We start from the raw sequence: 20,110 nt of genomic DNA on the forward strand, positions 1-20,110 counted from the left end.
AAAACTCAGTCCAAAGAGATCCTAGAAAACTCCAGAGCCCTGTTCCAACATACCAGAGGTGATGGGCTCCTTCCATCCTATAAACCCAGCGTGTGCTAGTGGTAGGTCTGGACAACTAAGCGATGCTTGCAGTGCACAGAGAAAACGACAGGCAGTTCCTCCTCACAAGTATGGGAGGATGGAGATGGTTCCTGGGAAACACATTGGTTCACTGTGTGAACTTGTAGACTTGATAGGGGTAATAATGATGCTGCCCTGGGATGCATTTGGTGGCAGCATCTTGACGGAAAGCTGGTGGTGACTGGACAGGGAGTGTGGTGGGAAAAGAATACCAAATGGAAGAAGGGAAGAGTCTAGAGAAGGAAATGGTTAAATGCAAACCAAAACAGATACCAAGGGAAACCTGGGGTGGAGAATGAAAGCAAGTAAGGTGAAGCCTCTGAGGCAGGGGCTAAGCCTGAGCAGGATGGAGTGTGAATTGCAGGCATGGTAAAGACAGGAATGCCTGGGACACAGGCTAGGGTAGGGAATCAGGCAGCCATGTCTCCAGTATTAACTGATAGTGCAGCCTCTATGTTCTCTTCAAGTATACTGGCTGACCTCTGTTATGGATTTTAGTAGACAATTCAGTCTGGTGTACAGAGAGACACCCTTCCACATGCCTGAGACTGTGTTTGCTGCCCCAGCAGGAAGGTCATTCCCAAGTAGGGACACTCATTTACTCTCATCCAAATTTATCCCCAATACACCAAAGGGAAGTGCAGTGAGGACCAGTGGCGACATCTCCCCTGGGATGCTAGCCCAGGAGCCATCATTAAATGTACATCTCACAACAGATGTCCAAATTTTCCAGAATTTGCAGTGAAGACGTTAGAGACCACACACCCATGATCCCTTTGTAGAGATGCTATCCTGTTAAGAGTATGTCCCAGTTACCAGTGCTATGCACTTCCCAGTGACTGTAATGACTTCATGTGCTTGCTCCCAGGTCCTGAGGCACAGTGATACACCGAGCTGATTAAAAATAGCATTCTAATGAAATTGTTGGGCGTGTTGTAGTATTAGTCAGCTACAAATGGGAAGTTGTTTCCTGAGGAAATTTGATAAACTGAAAGTTAGCTTGAAGGTTCACATAATTTTTGTGGGATTTTTCTGCCCTTCCTTATGTTTTCCTTTAAAAATTTAGCAGTTAATTGTGAGTCCCACCCAGACACATATTTTAACACTTACTACAGCTGTCTGTTATGTTAGCATGATGTAAGAGGTCAGGGCATGTGATTGTAGAATTCTGAAGGGAAGAGGAGGGACTCTTTTTTTTTTTGGCAGATTTTTTTTTTATTTGAATTAGAAACAAGATTGTTTTACATGACAATCCCAGTTCCCTCTCCCTCCCCTCCTCCCCTACCATCACCCCGCAACTAAAACCTTACCTATCACATATCCTTTCTGCTCAAGGGGGGACTTTTTAATTCAAATATTGCTTATGTTTAAAAGATGAGAGAGCACTGTGTAAAAAGTTTTCATTCCTAAAATGGGAAGAGGAAGGAAAAACATATACTTTGATACGACATTTTCTTCTCAGCTGCATGCTAGGAAGTCTCAGTACTGAGGAAGCACACACATGTTTTCATTTTGTGATTATGGTTTTTGTTTTGTTTTGTTTTGCTTTTGGTTTGGTTTGGTTTGGTTTTGTTGTTGGGTTTTGTCTATTTGTTTTTTGGGGGTGTGTGTGTGTGAGGTTTTTGATTGTGTTTTGAGACAGGGTTTCTATGAGTAGCCCTGGCTGTCCTGGAACTCACTCTGTAGACCAGGCTGGCCTCAAACTCAGAGATCCACCTCCGTCTGCCTCCTGGGATTAAAGGCATGTGCCACAACTTCCCTCCTTGTTTTTGCTTGATTGATTGTTTTGTTTTTTAAATTGAGCCATCATTTAAAAATCAAGATGGTTTATACTAAAAAAGAAAATAGTGGGTTGTGGTGGCCCACACCAGTCAGATTTGCCTAAAGAGGCAGAAGCAGGAGGATCATGAGTTGGAGGCCAGCCTGGGGTACAAATGGAGTTCCAGGACAGCCAGAGCTGTTACACAAGGAAACCCTGTTTTGAAAAATCAAAAATAAATAAATAAACAAACAAGCAAACAAATAAAAATACATTTATGGTCTCTCTCTTAAAATAGGGTGATTTGCCATCTTGGAGCCAGCCTCTTGGCTGCCTCACATAACTGGTTCCTGGGCTCTGTCTCATTCCTTTTAGCTCCCACAGCCATGGTCTCTGGCCACAAGAATTGGTTGTTATTCACAAACACATTATGATTAGAGTTTTATAATGGACACGAAAGAGAGACAGTGGCCTAGTTTCCCTTGTTCCCAACTCACCTTGCTCAAGCATGTCACCCGTCCCGTGACACATGATCATTCCCCACATGCTGTTTGCAGTGGCGTTCCTGCTGTCACACTGATGGAGCCACATTCCAGATCAGAGCAGAGGCTCTCCTGGTCACAGAGGTGGCTGCAGTGTGGTCGTCTGCTCTGATGCTCAGCACTGGCCTCTTCTGGCTCCTGTGACTCCTCTTTGCTACCTCATCCATCTGTTTTGCCTTCTACACTGTCTGCTTTGGTGAACTTTTTTTTTTTATCATTTTCAAGTATTATGCTAAAAAGTTATTTTTAAAATCAGATAGTATAATAGTATATAAGGTTAAAAAAGAGTCCTTTTTAAAACCACCTTTTGTGAGCTGAAGAGATGATTTAGCAGTTAAGAGTACTTTTTGCTCTTACAGAGGACCTGGATTCAGTTCACAGCACCCACAGGGCAACACAACACTGCCTGTAACTCAGTTCCGAAGAGCCCAGCACCCTCTTGTGGCCTCCATAGGGACTAGGCAAGCACACAGTACACACATACAGATGAAAATTCTCATATTCATAAAATAAATTAAAACCATCTTCCCACTCCCTATTTCAGGGTTAACCATGATTAATCCCTGGCTGTGTTTTCTTTTCATGACCCTTTCCCCTGTAATATGGTTTGTTGTTTAGCATAAGCAGCATTGTGCTGTGGTACTGTTTCGAAATCAGTGATGACCCTGGCTGACATAAATCAATCTCTGCTCTTCCAGCTACATGAGTGTAGATATCCCTCAGCACAGCATTTCAGTAATTAGAGTATTTACGTTGCTGTCTTTATGATCTGTGTCTGTTTTCCATGGGACTGTAAGCTGTCTAAAACAGTGTCATTGCGTACCTCCCTGTCACAGTACCTGTCAGTATATGTTCACCAAGTCAACAAGTGAATGTGGTGGTTTTGTCCCTTCAGTTAAATCATTCTAATTTAGCTAAGCATATAAAATTTATACAATAATAAGTCTAAATTTACATATTCTAAACACCATGGTCAACATGTTAGTATATTTATTTTAAGTTACAGTTAGTCTGCCTCTCAGGTAATTTCCTAATGATTTTGAATTAATTTTCTCTTCCTCATCTTAATGAGGAGCTAATAGCAGATCATAACCACCCTGCTATTTAAAAGAGAAGTTTACACATAACCTATTTTGGTTGTAAGAAGTAGCAGTATCTGCTGGTTTGATTTTGTAAATTTTAAACAAGTTTATGTTTTGGCATCTTGCCACAACAGATAGTATTTTGTATGCAATTCACTTTTCATAAAAGTATCATCTGTCTCTAAAGGGAGTATAAATGCACAGTGGTTGTATAAAGAGGGCTTCCTTAAGACAGAGTCCCTTCAGTAGGAAATAGCTGAGGCTCATGAAGTGAGCCTTGTCACATACAACGTGAGTCTATTGCTGAGGGCTTCATTTAGTGTCCTGCTGCCTGCTGTTAATAGCTCTGATTAAAGAAGAAACCAAAGAAAACATGTATCATCTGGTGGCTGTGATACGCCTTCCCTGCCTGTGCCGTGGTCATCCAGTGCTCTTGGGTTTATGGGCTGAAGAAAGTAACTTGGGTGTTTAGTTGATCCTTAAGCTGTTTTTGTTAGAAGTGGATGGGTTTCTTACTTCTGCATTGACGCGTTGACACCACGGGTGAGTGTGTGGGGATATTTTAAAATTTTATTTGGGTATTGAAGAAAGTGGGGGCAGTGGGACTGTTACCAGGAGTGAGTTAGAATCATCAATCATGCAATCCCCTACATAGACAAATTGAAACAATCAGTAAGCACAAATTTGACAGTAAAGAAACAGGAAACTGAACTGGGCAGTGGTGGTGCACTGCAGGCCTTTAATCCCATCAGGGAGGCAGAGGCAGAGGCGGGCAGATCTCTGTGAGTTCTAGGCCTGCCTTGTCTTCAAAGCTACACAGAGAAACCCTGTCTCAAAATATCCAAAAAAAAAAAAAAAAATACAGAAAAAAAGAAACAGGAAACTGGATCCTCTGCATGCACTGTGTGTGTGTGTGTGTGTGTGTGTGTGTGTGTGTGTGTGTGTGTGTGTGTGTGTAACTGAAATCTGCCTCAAGGTAACAGCACAGTAAAGCTCTATTTACTATGGAGAAGGTGTGTGTGTGTGTAAGGGTGTGGGTGGAGAGTGGGGGTGCGGGGGTGGGGGGTGGTGCTCAGGCTTCCAATGGATAAGCTCTGTTTACTGTGGTAAAGAAGGGTCCTGGGGAAAGTGGGTCAAGAGCTGTGCTTTAGAGGGAGGTGGAGAGGAAAGAATTTTCAGGATCAGAAGCTGTCACCAGACAGCACTTGGAGATCTGGTTGGAGAATTTGAGTTGCAGATTGCATGTTGGAATAAGAGTTCAAATGACATGAGAATAGAAAAAAGAAATAAAGTGGCTGTGTCCATACACAAACCCTGTATTTATAGTGTACTGGAATTTACAGACTCCTTGGGAAGCTTTATTTTACTTACTATCAGATTGCTGATGGCAGGGTGGGTGTAGGGGACTGAGGAGGCAAGAGAGAGGAAGAAACACTTGACTTGCTCTCTGTTTCTGGCCTCTGATGACAAGGAAGGGAGAGGGTAGTTTCAGTGAGAGGATCATAGTCCAGCTGGTGAGGGAAGTCACTTAGTCTCACAGGTCAGAGGTTGCTGCTGAACTTTTTAAGAATACAGTTTTGAAGCTTGGTGAACTGAAGAGTGGGGCCCAAGTGGGGTGTGGGGCTGCTATGGGGAGGTCCAAGTGGGGTGTGGTGGGTTGCTATAGGGAGATTCATGGGATTGGCTTAGGCAGTGGAAGGAACGGGAAAAGAAAGTGGGGTCAAGTACTACTTGTAAATCAGAACTGCAGAAACGCCACAGTTTGTAAAAACAAAACGAGAGACCAGCAGCAACAGCTGAGGTCATGTTCTGTGCTGTTTATTTGCAGTTTTGTCCCTTAGGAGATAACTGTGGCTCACATGTAGACAGCTTTGTAGAGATGGCACATGACAGCAGCATCAGAGGAAACTAGTCAGCGGTGGCGCAGCAGCAGGGCTCTGGGTCAGGTCCCCTGGCTGAGACAGAACCAGACCCTGGAGGCAGCCCACAGCCAGGCTCCATGTCAGCAGCCTGTGGGGATCAGACAGTGCGGGTGATAGGTTCACCAGCATCTTGTAAATGAGTGGTACTGACATCAGTGGAGCCTGATTACAAAAACGAGTCACTTCCTGCAGAAAGGTAACAGCACTCACCACCTTGGAGTTATTACATACGCCAACATACCTTTCAAAAAGAAAGAAAAACAGAGCAGCCTGTGTTGCTTAGTTCAGGAGATCCTAGGCTACAAAGGAAGATCCTATCTCAAAAAAAAGAAGAGAAAGGTATTTATGTCAAGTCATTAAGGCCATAGCCCGTTGGATCATATTCACCCAACTGCTTCTACGCCTCAGGCGTATAGAATGCTTTGCATCTTGGGCACATGCTGTAGCTGTCCTCAGGAACCCACATTCCTGCTGGATTGATACGGCACCCAGGAGCTAGAAGGGATGTGCGTAGCCAGCATAGTTCTCTGTTTCTCTCAATCCTTCAGCTTGCCATCTCGGTGCAGGGTTGAAAACACAAAGCTTATTCTCAGAATGGTGAACCCTGGGCTTCATCAGCCTGGCAGGAGTACATTTCATCACACCTCAGTAATTCAGATAAATGGCACCCAGAGCGGGACACTTGCCAGTCATCAGGCCCTCTGTGTTCTCTCTGCCCTTCTCACAGTTGGCTGATTCTTCAAGGCACACGTGCATAGATAGATACAAGGTTTCAGAGGGCAGCCTGAGACTGGCCAGAATGGCAGCCCAGCACTGTAGGAACCAGGCTAGCACCCCAGTGAAGGACACACATCGTTCTTAATGGAATCTGAAAAGAGACACTTAGCTTTTGTTTATCAGGCAATGCTCACATTTTCTCTTAGATTGAAAGAAAAGAATGATAAGAAACCATGGGTTATTAGTACAGTCTGTCTACTTTCAAACTCATCCAGCCTTCAAGAAAAGCAATGCTTCTTTACCAAATAATTTGAAGTCTTTGTGTGTGGAGCTGACAGTTGGAGGCTATCAATGGCGAATACATTTAGATAAATACAGAACCCAGGAGATCGTCCTTGGGCAGTGATGGTCAGCCAGAAAATTAAGAAGGCCACACTCAGAGTAGTTAGGTACAGGGTGTCAAGACTGGTAAATAACTGTGATGTAACTGAGCAGCACATCTGGGCAGCTGTTCTACAATATGTGTTAGGGTGTGTATACACAGGAGTAACCCGCAGAAAAGAGTACTTCAGATACAGAATACTTGAGAAACCAGGAAGACATTGTCTGAAGTTTGGCCTCATTGTCAACTATACCTTGATACTGTTACCACCCTCCAAAGCTTGAATGGTTGGATAAACACATAAAGGACAGGACCTCTGCCAACTGAATAGAAAGTATATGGGTACTGTTAGTTTGTTTGTAAATCCAAACATACTGAAAAATGCAGAAAAAAAAGTGAAAATTATCCAAGTCCCATCCTTTGCCTTAGGAATCTGCTTCCAGGGAGACAGGATTTCCTTTGTGGATCTTAGGCTCTGTTGGTTAGTTTACACTTGATTTTGAACACTTAATGAAGCGCTGTAGACTCTTGGTCATTGACTATAGTTTTACAGTACAATTTTTCATTATTTAAAGAATACTTTCTGTAATCAAACCCATTAGACAAGACATGACATGTTTAGTATAGTGCACCATCCCTTAAAAATGGAAAAATTTAATGTTAATGTTTCTAGATCAGTATGGCTATTGATTTATGTACAATGCTAACTCAACACAGTAAACTAGGATACTTTTCCCAGAGCTGACAGCACAGCTAATGTTTCCAAAACTTCAACAGAAATATCCATGTAGATATTTATATAAAATGATCAATAAAAGCAGTATGTCATGTATCGATAGGAATGGCAGCTTTTCCAGGTCCTGCAGTCATTTGAACAAAATACAGAGATATCTAGCACACTCCATTAAAAAAACAAAAGTGAAGAAGTAAAGACGACACCTCAGCAGATGGCATAGTTCCGTTACTCTGGCGGTACCTGGCATGTTTTTTAAAAATTAGTTTCTGAATCATCTAGATTCTCATATTTTAAAAAATTTTAAATTCAGTCATATAACTGTATCTTAGTAATTTATATATAGTGCTGTTCATCCACCAAATTTATTTTTATTTTTCATTCTGGCCATGTAGTCGGCACTGTGCTGATTCTGGTAATACAGCAGCAAGCTTCTGTACCAGTGCATGGAAGTTTTTTACTGAGAAACCACGACCTCCATATGGTCTATGGAGTACCAGTTTCTTGAGTTTTAATTTTATTCCCCCTAAAGAGAGTTTTTGTGGTGTTGTGTTATTTCCTTCTTCACAGTCAGGTTTGAGTTGCAGAAAGATTGTCTATTACAGTTACTGAATCCTAACTGTAAGCAAGATATATAAATGCTTTCACCACCTTGAGTGGAGTTGCTTTTAACATTGGTAACTATAACTGTGTTTCAGATCAGTAGTGAATCTTTCATAGGTAATATTTACCTTTTGAACTTAATTGTATTTCTATAATTTGATAAATTTCTTTTTGTTTTCAAATAGATGCCATAGTTTTGAAAATATAACAAAATCAAAGGCATTTAAAGAAAAGCTAATACAAATATTACAGGTAGATACAAGTATATTGTCTCCACCTGGCTAGGCAGTATTGGTAGCACAGCAGCAGCCTCATGAGCAGTATCATAGCAATTATGAGACCGTCACCTGAGTCCCCCCCCCCCCACTCGTGAATTGCCTGATTCTACACATACAGGCAATCCTGTGAGGTAAAGGTGTTACATATTCTTAATGACACTTAAGATAATAAACACTTTATTATAGGAGATTTCAGTGATGAAGAATACTCTGTAAGGGGTAGAACACCATTACAGAAATTCCACCCTCCAGAAACGTCCAATGTCTGTGGCTGGACTGTATTAAACATATGCCTCATTTCTCATTAGAACAAATGTATATATCTCATTATTCAGCAATGAGAAGGAATGGTTTCCCAGGTCTTTGCTCGCTCCCCCTCCTCCTTATTTTTTTTTTTTGGACATGGTTTGTTTACATTATTTATTTGTAACAGAAGTTTTATTAGACTAAAGATTAAATCTCATTGAAAATATTTCAGACATACAAAATTATAAATGTCTTAGTTCTTCCTAACTCATTGTTTAAATCTGCTGCTTATTCTGCAGTCAAAGTCAATACTATGGCTGTTGTCTTTGTTACTTGGTAAGTGTTCAGACAGTTGATTGGCTGGAGGAGGCAGCCTCTGAAGCCAGTCCTCCTGACCACTGCTCCCAGGAGAGGGTGGAAGGTGTGGTCTCGTAGTCTCTCTGTGCAGCCTTCTGGGACAGACATCTACTCTGAATCTTTTTAGAGTTTTCTTTCTGCTTTCTTTTTCTTAAAGCTTTTCCTTTGGGACATCATGGAAGAAACTTTATAAAAAACCCTTACAAAAGATAGACATGATTCCAAAATGAACATAATTAGAAGCATTGATGTCTGTCAGCTAATGTTGGGATCTAGGGACTGAAAGGATGGGTTAGTATTCCTCTCCTTCTTCCTCGTCTTCTCCTTCAACAGAATCCACACCAACTTCAACATCCTCTAGGGCAGCCATGTCCTCACAGGCCTCAGAGAACTTCCTCTCATCCCTACCCTCACCCGAATACCAATGCACAAAGTCATGCTTGGCATACATCAGGTCAAACTTGTGATCTAGGGGAGCCCAGGCTTCAGCAATGGCTGTGGTGTTGCTTGGCATGCACACAGTTCTCTGGACCTTGGCCAGATCTCCACCAGGTACCACAGTGGGAAGCTGGTAATTAATGCCAACTCTGAAGCCAATGGGATACCAGTCCACAAACCGGGTCCTGCACTTGGTCTTGATGGTGACAGTGGCATCATTGACATCTTTGGGAACCACATCACCATGGTACAATAGGCAGCAAGCCATATATTTACCATGGCAATTACCGCATTTCACCATTTGGTTGGCTGGCTCAAAGCAGGCATTGGTGAGGTCTGCTACAGAAAGCTGCTCATCTTAGGCATTTTCAGCAGAGATGGCAGGGGCATATGTGGCCAGAGGGAAGTGGATGTGAGGGTTGGGCACCAGATTGGTCTGGAATTTTGTCTATCAACATTCAGGGCTCCATCAAATCTGAGGGAATCAGTGATGAAAGACACAATCTGTCTAATAAGGCAACGGTTAAAGTTTGTGTAGGTTGGCTGTTCACTGTCGAGGTTTCAGATGTCATAGACGGCCTCATTGTGTACCATGAAGGCGTAATCATAGTGCTACAGGGTGGTGAGGATAGAATTGTAAGGCTCAACAAGAGCAGTGGAAATCTGGGGGCCTGGTAAATGGAGAACTCCAGCTTAGATTTCTTTCCATAATCAATAGAGAGAGCCACTCCCTCAGCAGGGAGGTGAACCCAGAGCCAGTCCCCCCACCAAAGCTGTGGAAAACCAAGAAGCCCTGAAGGCATACGTACTGGTCAGCCAGCTTGCAAATTTGGTTCAAGACAGGGTCAGTGATCTCCTTGTCAGTGGTGTAGCAGCCACAGGCAAAGTTATTGGCAGCATCGTCCTTGCCTGGGATGAGCAGCTCAGGGTGGAAGAGCTGGCAGTAGATACCAATATGAACTTCATCAGTAACTGTGGGTTCCATGTCTACAAACACTGTCTGGGGCACCTGCTGAGTATATCAAACTTAGATGATATAGCAGTGCCTGTCTCTCTGAAAAAGGTGTTGAAGGAGTCATCTACTTCCCTGGTGGTCTCGTCACTTGGCATCTAACCAAGGCATCGTGCTCCAGGCAGTAGAGTTCCCAGCAGGCATTACCTATCTGGACAACAGCCTGGTCAGTGTGGATGGGGATGCGGTCAGGCATGGTAGCTATGGGTTAGAAGGTGAGGATGACAGAAGCAGACACCAGGTTCTGATTACTGTTCCTGACAGCTAAGAGCTGAGGTAAGTAACATGATGATGCTAGGTTTTAAAGAAAGATAAACTTCATGAGATAGCTAATTGAATCATTAATATTAAAGTTTTATTTTACCAAAATTTATTTTAATAGAAGCTAGTTTTTCAGAGAAGCTATTGAGAAATCTTTAAAGCATCTATACATACTCACACACACATGTGCACACAAACAGGGGGAGAGCAACAGAGAGCAAGAGAGGGAGAGGGGAGAAAGGGGGAGAGGGAGAGAGAGAGAGAGACAGAGAGAGAGAGAGCGCGCCAGCCAGCCTTAGGTGCAGACTATCAGGGAGTGTTTACTTCTACTTCCTGGATTGACAGTTTCTCTGCACTCATGCTCACATGAACAGTCAGATCCCCACTGGTGCCTCCGCCCTCTACACAGTGTTCACATGGGTTCATTTCACTTTACAATGTCTTTGCTGATACCGCCCATTATTGCTAGAGATCAAGCACTGAATTGGTTTAAAGGCTTATGCCGACTGAGTATTTTTAAAATGCCATGAGTCTTAGAAAAACTGGGTGAAATTCATAGTTCAGTTTTATATTCTCTTATCTGACTCTACATCAAATATACCTATAGATATTATGATAATACAATTTTTGTGTGCACCTTTTCCTATTTCAGGTTCTTAAGTATTTCCTAATTTTCATTGAGAGTGAATATTAAGATTTAACTATTAAACTCACTTTTTAATTATTTTATATCCTTCTCTTAGCTGATTATTAAGGCTTTCAGTGGAAAACAAGAAGCAGACCTTCACCTCTCCATGTTCAGGATTTTACTTTGTTTTTGTGGATAACTTAAGGCCACATTAGTGGAAGTAGTGTTGCCACTTGACTTTTATCTTTCTCCTCCTCCTTTTTTTGTTTTTTGTTTTCCTTTGGAATCAAAATGTAATTCATAAATCCTAAGCCACTTTTAAAGTTTACTTAATAGTTAAGTTTCATTTTCCTTCCACTTTTTTTTTTTTTTGAGACCGTGTCCTATCAAGTAGCCTTCCCAAGCCTATAGCTCACTCTGTAGAGCAGGCTGGCCTCAAACTCACAGAGATCCGCCTGCCTCTGCCTCCTGAGTACTGGAATTAAAGGCATGCGCCACCATGCCTAGCTGTTTTGACTTCTTTTTAAAGTCTTTACCAAGAATTGTGTTTGAAGTGTGTTGTGGTGCCTAGTTTTAAGCTCCTCACAGCAAGTGTTGTACTGTCTCTTACAGAACTAACACACATGAGGGTGGCAGCTAGGCACCATGTTGGGTGAGGATGAGAAATGAGGGCTTGCTAGAGCTGCCTCCAGGTGCCCCTATCTCACTAGGACAGTTTCTTGACACTTCTGTTGTGGGAACTTAGCAGTAGGGACTCACTACCCATCCTTATGCATGTTCAGGCTTCAGAAAAGACCTCTTTCCCTCTGGTGGCATCTTGCGCCCACACAGTGAAGGTCCAGATGACAAACTTTGTGAGCTTACCATGTGACAACCTTCGTGGATTCACTGATGCTTCCTGGGAATCTTGTGAGAGAGGTTAGATTATCTCTGTGTTGTAGACAACAAAACTCAGGTCTGGAGAGATGAGGAATCTCATTTAAAACTGATTACTCATCTACAGTGTGGAGTCTAAGTAGCTTGCATTCACCTCTTAATCACTGTAATCACTGCCCCCTCTTTCTCCCGAGCACCTTCTGGTAGGGCCAGCATTGAAAGCCATCAGAAGCATTTGAGCAAACCTGGTGACCCATTGGGACTCAACCTAAGTTATTTCTGGGGATCTTATCAAGATGAAACAGGCTTAAATGAAACTAATGGTGGTAGGACTCTGCTGTCAAGGTTAAGTCTCTTAACCCAGTCATTGGCTCATGCAGAGTTTTAGACCATTTTTCCAATCTATAAAATCTCTGAAATCACCAAATTATAGGCAGTTCCAAATCTATATGAGGGAAGGATAGCAACCTGGAAAATTACTTGCAGCCCATTAAGTTTGTGGTTCTAAAGCACTCTTGTAGGCACCTTCTGATTTGAGTGAGAAGGGAACAGTGGAGTGAATGTTGTTTGGGGGGATGGATTGTTCCCATTATGTAACTGTGAGGAACTAAACCATGTATGATAGCCTCACTGTGCGTGTGAAGGTTATCAATGTCAGTCACGTGCAGCAGGCACTTTGTAGAGGGTGTGATTCCCAATACAAAAACATGGCATGTGTTCACAATGTCATTTATCTAAACATGATATTTTAGAGGTAACTGTAAAATACTGCTTGGAGGAAAGCAAGTAACATATTCCTCTTGCATACGGATGAAGGATGAAGCAGCCTAGATTAGTTACGTGTAATTAATCCAAGATGTGTGAAATGCAGTAACAGAAGGTTTGTCTTTTAGCTTCATTCTGTTTGTGACCTGCTCTTTGACCTTTTGGAAGCTGCCCTGCCCCAAACCTATTAAAAAAAAAAAAAGAAAGAAAGAAAAAGGAACATTTCTGGTTTAATTAACCCCTTTAAAGGAAATGTAATAATTAACTGTGTAAGCATATTTGATTTTTCAGAGTATCAACATAGGTATTAGTAGCCATTTATTCCTTCTCTGGCTCCTTTTTTTCTCTCCACAGGTCCACACACTGCACACCAAGCAGATGGCACAGACAGCACATGGGTTATTTACAGCCAGTACAGTAGAGAAGGCATATGTACTAAGCCCTCTCAAACCCGCTCCCCGGGAGCCATTAGCACATTCATTTAGATGAAAGAGTCCCAGGTTTTTGCCTTGGGCCTTTCTGCTCTACTCCCCTGAAGCATCGCCATCTGTGCTGCCTCCTCCCAGTGGCCTGGCACCTTCCCTCCTGCTGGCCCAGTCATAACCCTGCTCTCTCTAATGTCCCTCACATGCTCACGGAGCCACAGCCCTGATTGCAGTGCTCTCTGTTTCTCTCTCAACCAGTTTAGCTCCAAGCTTGTCTGACTTCCATCTGAGGATACAGGAAGCTCTTGAAAAAGCTGTTCTTGGGCAGGTTCAGTTCCATACAGTTCCTTTTGTATACGTTCGAGCGCTGTCCACACACTAAGAATGCCCTTAAGACAAAGGTTTCTTCATTTTTATGTGGTTTCCCAACTAATACTCCTGCTCAGCTCGGCTGCCTGGAAATCCAGCATCTGTCTTCACGCATCGGATGCACCAGCAGCTACCACCCTCCTTTTCCCACTCACAAGGGAGTCATGTGCATAGTCTTCTCAAATATTCTTCCTGGGCCAACAATTATTAGCTGTAGTACAAAAATATTTTCTACCCCAAACGCAGTCATTTTTACTTACTGTTGTCCTCTAGAATTAAAACAGATGCACACACTCAGTGCTGTAGAGATGACTCAGTCAGTAAAATGCTCACGGCACAGCCATGAGGACCTGAATTCAGACTCAGGACCCATCTGTGCTGCCTCATTCCAGGGACCTGGCACCTCCTCTCCTGCTCTCCCAGTCATAACCCTGCTCTCTCTAATGCCTCTCACATGCTCATGGAGACACAGCCCTGATTGCAGCTGCTGTCTGTTTCTCACTCAACCAATTTAGCCCCAAGCCTGTCAGTTTTGCCAGTCTTCTTTGACCTACCGTTACTACATTTCATGGCACTCCACATTCTCTCTGTAGTCATTGGTGCTGCGGGCAACTTGGAAGGCCCCTGTGGGCTGTTGTCTTGGTCAGATATTGTTTTCAGTTGCCAGAACAGAGGCTTCAAGTTACTTCAGGTCAAAAGATTATTGCTCTTAAAAATATATATTTATTATATTTTATACTATAATTACATCATTTCCCCCTTCTCCCTCCAAACCTTCCCATGTATCCCTCCTTGCTCTTTTAAATTCATGGCCTCTTTTATCATTAATTGTTGTAGATAGATTGAATGATTTTTATTTTTAAATATATATTTAGGATATTATAATATATATGTGTATTCCTAAATATAAGCTAATCATTCTGTATAATGTTACTTGTATATATGTTTTCAGAGATGGCTGTTTAGTATTAGAGACCAATTGGTGTGTTCTTCCCTGGGGAAGACTATTTCACTCTGAGCATTCCTTATGTTGCCTATACTTCTTCATTTAGGCTTGAGGCATGTTGGCCCCATCACTCCATATTAGCATGTCTAACATTGTTGTCCTTGTACAGCTGCTGTTTAGGAAGTCATATTGTTGAGACTTTATGGGTGTAGCTTCTGACGTTCCTAGGAGGCAAATTCTCAGAACAAACTTCCTAGTTCCCTGACTCTTACAGTCTTTCTGTCCCTTTCTTCAATACTTCTAGAGCCTTAGATATAGGAGTTGGATGAGCCTGTTGGGACTGGGCTCCACAACTCTGCATTTTGATTGGTTGTAGTTTTCTGTAATAGTCTCTATTGCAAAGAGAAGTTTCCCTGGTGAGGGGTAAGGACTACACTTACCTGCAAAGTTGATGATTTCGTCCTTCATTAGAGTTTGTTGTTCTTACACAGAGAGAGCTCACAGAATTTAGGAACAGAAAACATGAGTGAAGGAAGCCTCTTGGGGCTAGAAAGCCATTAGAATAGAACCCATTCCATGGCTGTGTCTGTAGTCTCCATGTTCTTCTCCATTTTGTCTTATGTGTCTGCTCCATTCTTCAGACTGTAGCCCTGCTTGACCTTGGCCCAATTGGATCTCATAGTACCCAAGTGTGCATTATCTGTTGGCTTAGCAAACCACAGCTAGCTAGTATCAGCCTGTAACTTCAGATTTCTTATAGAGCAATCTGATTGGTTTAACTTTTTCATTTTAAGCCAAACCACACTATTTGTAGGTTCCTAGACACTGATGAATAAGTCTTTCTTGGGTCAATTACTAGTCTCTGTCCAGTCAGATGTTAGACAACTATAGTCACATGGCCTGCTGCTGAACAGAAGGCAGAATAAACTTATATAGGAGACAAGGATGGGGCAGTCACCCAAAAGTATATACAGTAAAGATGCAGTCTGAGAAACCATGGAATGAAAATCTTACTCTGCCTTTTGTTCCCACACAAGTCTTTGTGAACTAGATTGCATTAGAATAAAGAACACAGAAGCAATTGGACCAGTGTTTCTGGTGTTGGCAAGGCTTCCATTTGTAGGTTTGAACACTATGCTGTGAATACCACTCCCACCATCAAATCAGCTACTGTCTACTATGCTGTGTCTAAAGCCTTTACTTTTGAATATAAGCTTGATGACTTAAATAAAATTAAAGTCTGTTTATTCCCTATCCTTCTAGCAACTTAATAAGTCTAAAGAAATTTTCAAGTGAAGCCACACATTGCAAAAAGCACCCTCTGTCTTATGTGTCTGAAACTGAGCCTGTGGCATCAGCGACTGCAGACTATTTACTTGTAGGCTCACTGGGTACAGAAGGCCATGGATAGCCGTGTTTGTCACATACAGCAGTGGCTGCTGGACAAGGCTTGTTCCCAGTGCCAATCGACTCCGTTGTTCGATGGGGAAAACACTTTTATTCATGCAGGAGCAGTAGCTTGTCAGTGTATCATGCAGTGATACAGTGGGTAGAGAACAATGGACACTTTGTAGAAACATTTTTGAAGCAAGTAAACAACAGTGCAAGGGGAAGGATCCCAGCTCCAGAGTGAGGTCTGCTGGGAATGTGCATGTCATTAAGAAGCATGGGATATTTTGATTTGAACGACTTCTCCAGAACTAGGGAGCAGGCCTTGCAGACTTCATGCCTGGCTTCACACACAGGGTAGGCTTGAGTAGGGGCCAAGGGTGTGCAAGCATGTGTCAAGTGGGCTGGGCTTCTGCAGACTTGCACTGTTGGAAGAGACACCATGCATTGGTCGATTTACTGCTTCCTGAGCTTTCCACTTGGAAGGAGCCATGAGCATTAATGTAATGCTCATTTCAAGAGGTTAGAATTAAGGGCTTGGGGTGTCCAGGCATGGAACAGAGCTTAACAAAAATGTCAGACTTCCAGTTCATGTAGGAGGCGACAGTTGGAAGTGATTTTGCTGATCAGTGATTGCCATGGTAATAATATTACCAGCCTGACATCAAAAGGAGTCACAAACCATGACAGATTGCTTTTGTAATCTAATTCCCCCAATGGCCTTGAATACTCTGAGCAAGCCTGTGTGACTCAGAGAAGGCTTCCCCTGCCCCTCTCTTCACATCCTAATGGCAGCCAGAGAGCGGGCCCCTTGTTAGATCCTATGCAAAAGAGCAGCATTTGCTTCTCTTCTTGCTCCATATTTATGTTCTCTAATTATCATCTTACTATTAGTATAAATCTTTGGACATTAATGTTCAATCATTTATTGCAGGCATCTGTTATATTAGGCACAAGACAGGATTCAGGTTACAAAGCAGTTTACTAAAATATTATTGCTCTCTTTGAGCAACAGCTCTTTGGCCGGAAGAACTACAACTGTCAGTGAAAGAATTATTTCTTTATAAGGCAATAAAATTAGTCATTATTGCCTACCTGGTGGCAATTAGAACCAAAACCTGGATGTCTCTGACTCATGAGCTATGTTTGTGTGTGTCAGTGTTTCCCAAACTTGAGTCATCTGGGTACCACATCTGCCACTTATTCAAGTAGTCTCTCGGATTTATCCTTTCTAGTAGAAGTTAGCTTCTTTAAGTTTTAAATGAAATTTCATTACCTCAAGTAGAAAACCAGCATCATTTAAGTTAAATTGAAATCCATTCTTGAAAATAAGAGGTGCTGTGGAAGTCAGAGAAGACTCGAGCCGATGGCTGTGTGGTGTCACAAGGGCACTGCAGACATGGCAGCAGCTCCCTGGGTTTTGGTGTCTGAGAGCTTGAAAGGGAATGAAGCTCTCATTTTTGTGGACATGGGTCGTTTGGTGCCACCTTTCATCTCCGCTCTGAAACCACCTGGGGTGTCCCTAGCTCAGTAGTTCTCAGCCTTCCTAATTCTGCAACCCTTAATATAGTTCTCCTGTTGTGGTAACCTCACGACATAACATCATTTTTGTTGCTACATTGTAACTGTAATTTTGCTACTGTTATGAACTGTAGCGTAAATACCTGTGTTTTTTGATTTTTTTTGATGGTCTTAGGTGACCCTGAGACCTAAGAGATTGCCACCCCCAGGTTAAGAACTGCGGTCCTAGAACCACACACCATCCCTTTTGCCACTGGGAGCAGCACCTGGCCCATGCAGGGAACTCATGAGCCTCCCTCTTTCCCCTTTGCCAGAAGATGCACACACAGGGAGATTTAAAGAGCACTTACTGGGTGCCCCGTGCAACTGAGAGTGTCAGTCAACCGTGCTGCCTCCCGAGAGCTGCTTTAGCTCAGCAGAACTCATGTTAGCGGGGGTCGAATCTAAAAGGTGGGATGAATCTGCCCCCCAAACCTGGAGGCACACTATGCATTTGTTTGAGAAGATAAATCTAAATGGAAAATCATACATATTAAAAAGAAGAAAGGGGAAGAGGGAAAAGGGAAGGAGTGGGAGAGGGGGAAAGGAGAAAGGAGAGGTAAGGACCCTGCTGTAGGCCCTGGGCACCGATTAAACGAAGCATGATGAAACCTTCCACTTTAAAGATCGGAGTTCCTTTTTCTGTAGTGATTTGGTTTTTACTTCTTTTAGAACAAAAAATGGAGCTTAGCATAAAATACATGGGGATTTTTCTTACATGACTACAGTAAAATATTCTTTCATGGGATAAATGCCCATAGGTGTTTGGAAAGTATGGATGTATTTGTGAATGTATTTTTGAAATATATGCTTGCCTGAACAAAGCCAGATTCTAGCCAAAATGTCAACAGAACTCTGCGGTAGCACCAGGTACTCCCAGCAGTGGGAGTGGGTGTGGGCGTGGGCCACTGTTGACTATGATTCTGATGGCAAGCCTTTGACACTCACTCCTCCACACCTGAACATGTTCCTCCCTTCTCTCTCCTGTGTAACCCAGCAATGTGACTCCTGGCACCTACTTGGTGGGCTTATTTGCTTCTGATTTGTGGTTGGGTTTAGCACCCACATACTAAAGGGAGGGAGGGAGTGAAGTCAGAGTATTGACCCCCCCCCAGGGTCTCCCTTGACTTGCAGTGGTTGTACAAGGGCAGGCACGCCTCTCCTTGGCAGCCCTCTGCCTACCAGCCTTTATGCCTCTCTGAGCCCAGGTGTCTGCTCTCTCAAGTTCTTGTAGGCCTTAACGTGTAATGGAGTCTGCTTCTACAACCTTCCTCCTGAACCACAGTAGGCCTTGTGGTTTTCCTGTGCCCTGATCATTTTTTAAATACCTCATTTGTTAAATTCTCCTAAAATGATTGTAACTGGAAGGGGCTGCCTGTCACCTGATGGTGGTGCCTTGACTGAAAGAGTACACCTGCAGTAGTGTTGCTTTGATTCTTCTGCAACACAGAGGTATACTTGCTTCAGAGGGACTGACCTCTGACCTTAGCATTAACAGTAGTGTGTTCCCTATCAGTGGGATTTCCAAATCACAAATAATAACTTAAAGGACACCAGATTCCTTGTCGGGGGTAAGTAGGGAAGTTGTCACATGTGTTAGCCTAGCCTGAGCTAAGGAAGTCCCTTCTGGTTGTCAATCATAATTACCAGAGAGATCAGTGGAGGGGTGGAAAGGGGAGACCCACAGAGACCAGAGGAGGGGGAGGGAGATTGATTAGAAATACAGGAAGGAGTGACTGCCCTTTACCCTCCTTACCAATAGCAGTGACATGATACCTCAGCAGCAAGGGCCAGCTTCCTCTGACTCCCTGTGCAAGCATTTCAGACACTTCCCTATCATCTGGGGCAAAAGTCAGCACTGGGGATGGTGTCCTCCCCATCATCTAAGTAAAATAATTCTTGTAGGATCCCTAAGTATGTCTCAAGAGAGGGACAGAGAGGGATGCAATTACCTGCGTAATGCACACAACTTTGTTGCAAAAAGTCTATAAAGATGCCCTCTGTTAAAATGAATACCTTCATTTTATAAGGCATGTTATAAGGCCATGAAACACCCCGTGTGTATCTCCTAGTGCGTGCCCAGAGAAGGCAGTGGCCTTGTGCTGACCTGAGAAAGGGAATCTGAAACTCAGTGACCCAAGTGGAACTGATGGATATGGTGGGCAGAGAGCACTGGTTGTCTAAAAGACATGAGTTTAAAAACTGCTTGGGGCTATTTCTCCAGCAGATTTTGAGAGGATTAAATGATGATGTAAAACTCTTGGTGCATATGACTCTCTCTGAGAGTCACTGCCTGTTCCCCAGCCCTCTCCATCCCTATCAGAACCTTATATTGCTATCTTAAATACTTCACATCCAAATCTCAGAACAAATCAGCAGGTGTTTTCTGTTGAGCCAATGGGGCCAGACCCAAGCGCCCCAGCTCCTCGAAGTGAGTCTGCAAAATTATCAGACTGAATTTCTCAGTCCCAGCTTAGTAGTGACATGCTCCACCTCAGTAGTGGACCAGGACATGTGGCAGCTCTGTCTTCTAGCTGCTTGAGGGCTGCTGAGAGCTAATTGCTTGAGGAGGATACTAAATGCTTTTTCTACTTTGTTGTGTAGTTCATTTTAAGCCTCTTCCTCTGGGGATTTGGTGAAGTCCTTTTTGCAAGTCTGGTTTTTCCTGCTTTCTATTGCTGTGATAAACACTATGACAAA

The 20,110-nt window shown here is 43.0% G+C and overlaps 1 protein-coding gene and 1 pseudogene across 3 annotated transcripts in view; one reads left to right on the forward strand and one right to left on the reverse strand.

Annotated features, from left to right (window-relative positions):
- Fyn (FYN proto-oncogene, Src family tyrosine kinase) overlaps positions 1-20,110 on the forward strand; it is a 194,215-nt gene that overhangs the window by 46,077 nt on the left and 128,028 nt on the right. The window lies entirely within an intron of this gene.
- On the reverse strand, positions 9,034-10,387 carry LOC100770354 (annotated as a pseudogene).

Source organism: Cricetulus griseus, chromosome 2 (genome assembly GCF_003668045.3).
Source record: "Cricetulus griseus strain 17A/GY chromosome 2, alternate assembly CriGri-PICRH-1.0, whole genome shotgun sequence".
Lineage (NCBI taxonomy): Eukaryota > Metazoa > Chordata > Mammalia > Rodentia > Cricetidae > Cricetulus > Cricetulus griseus.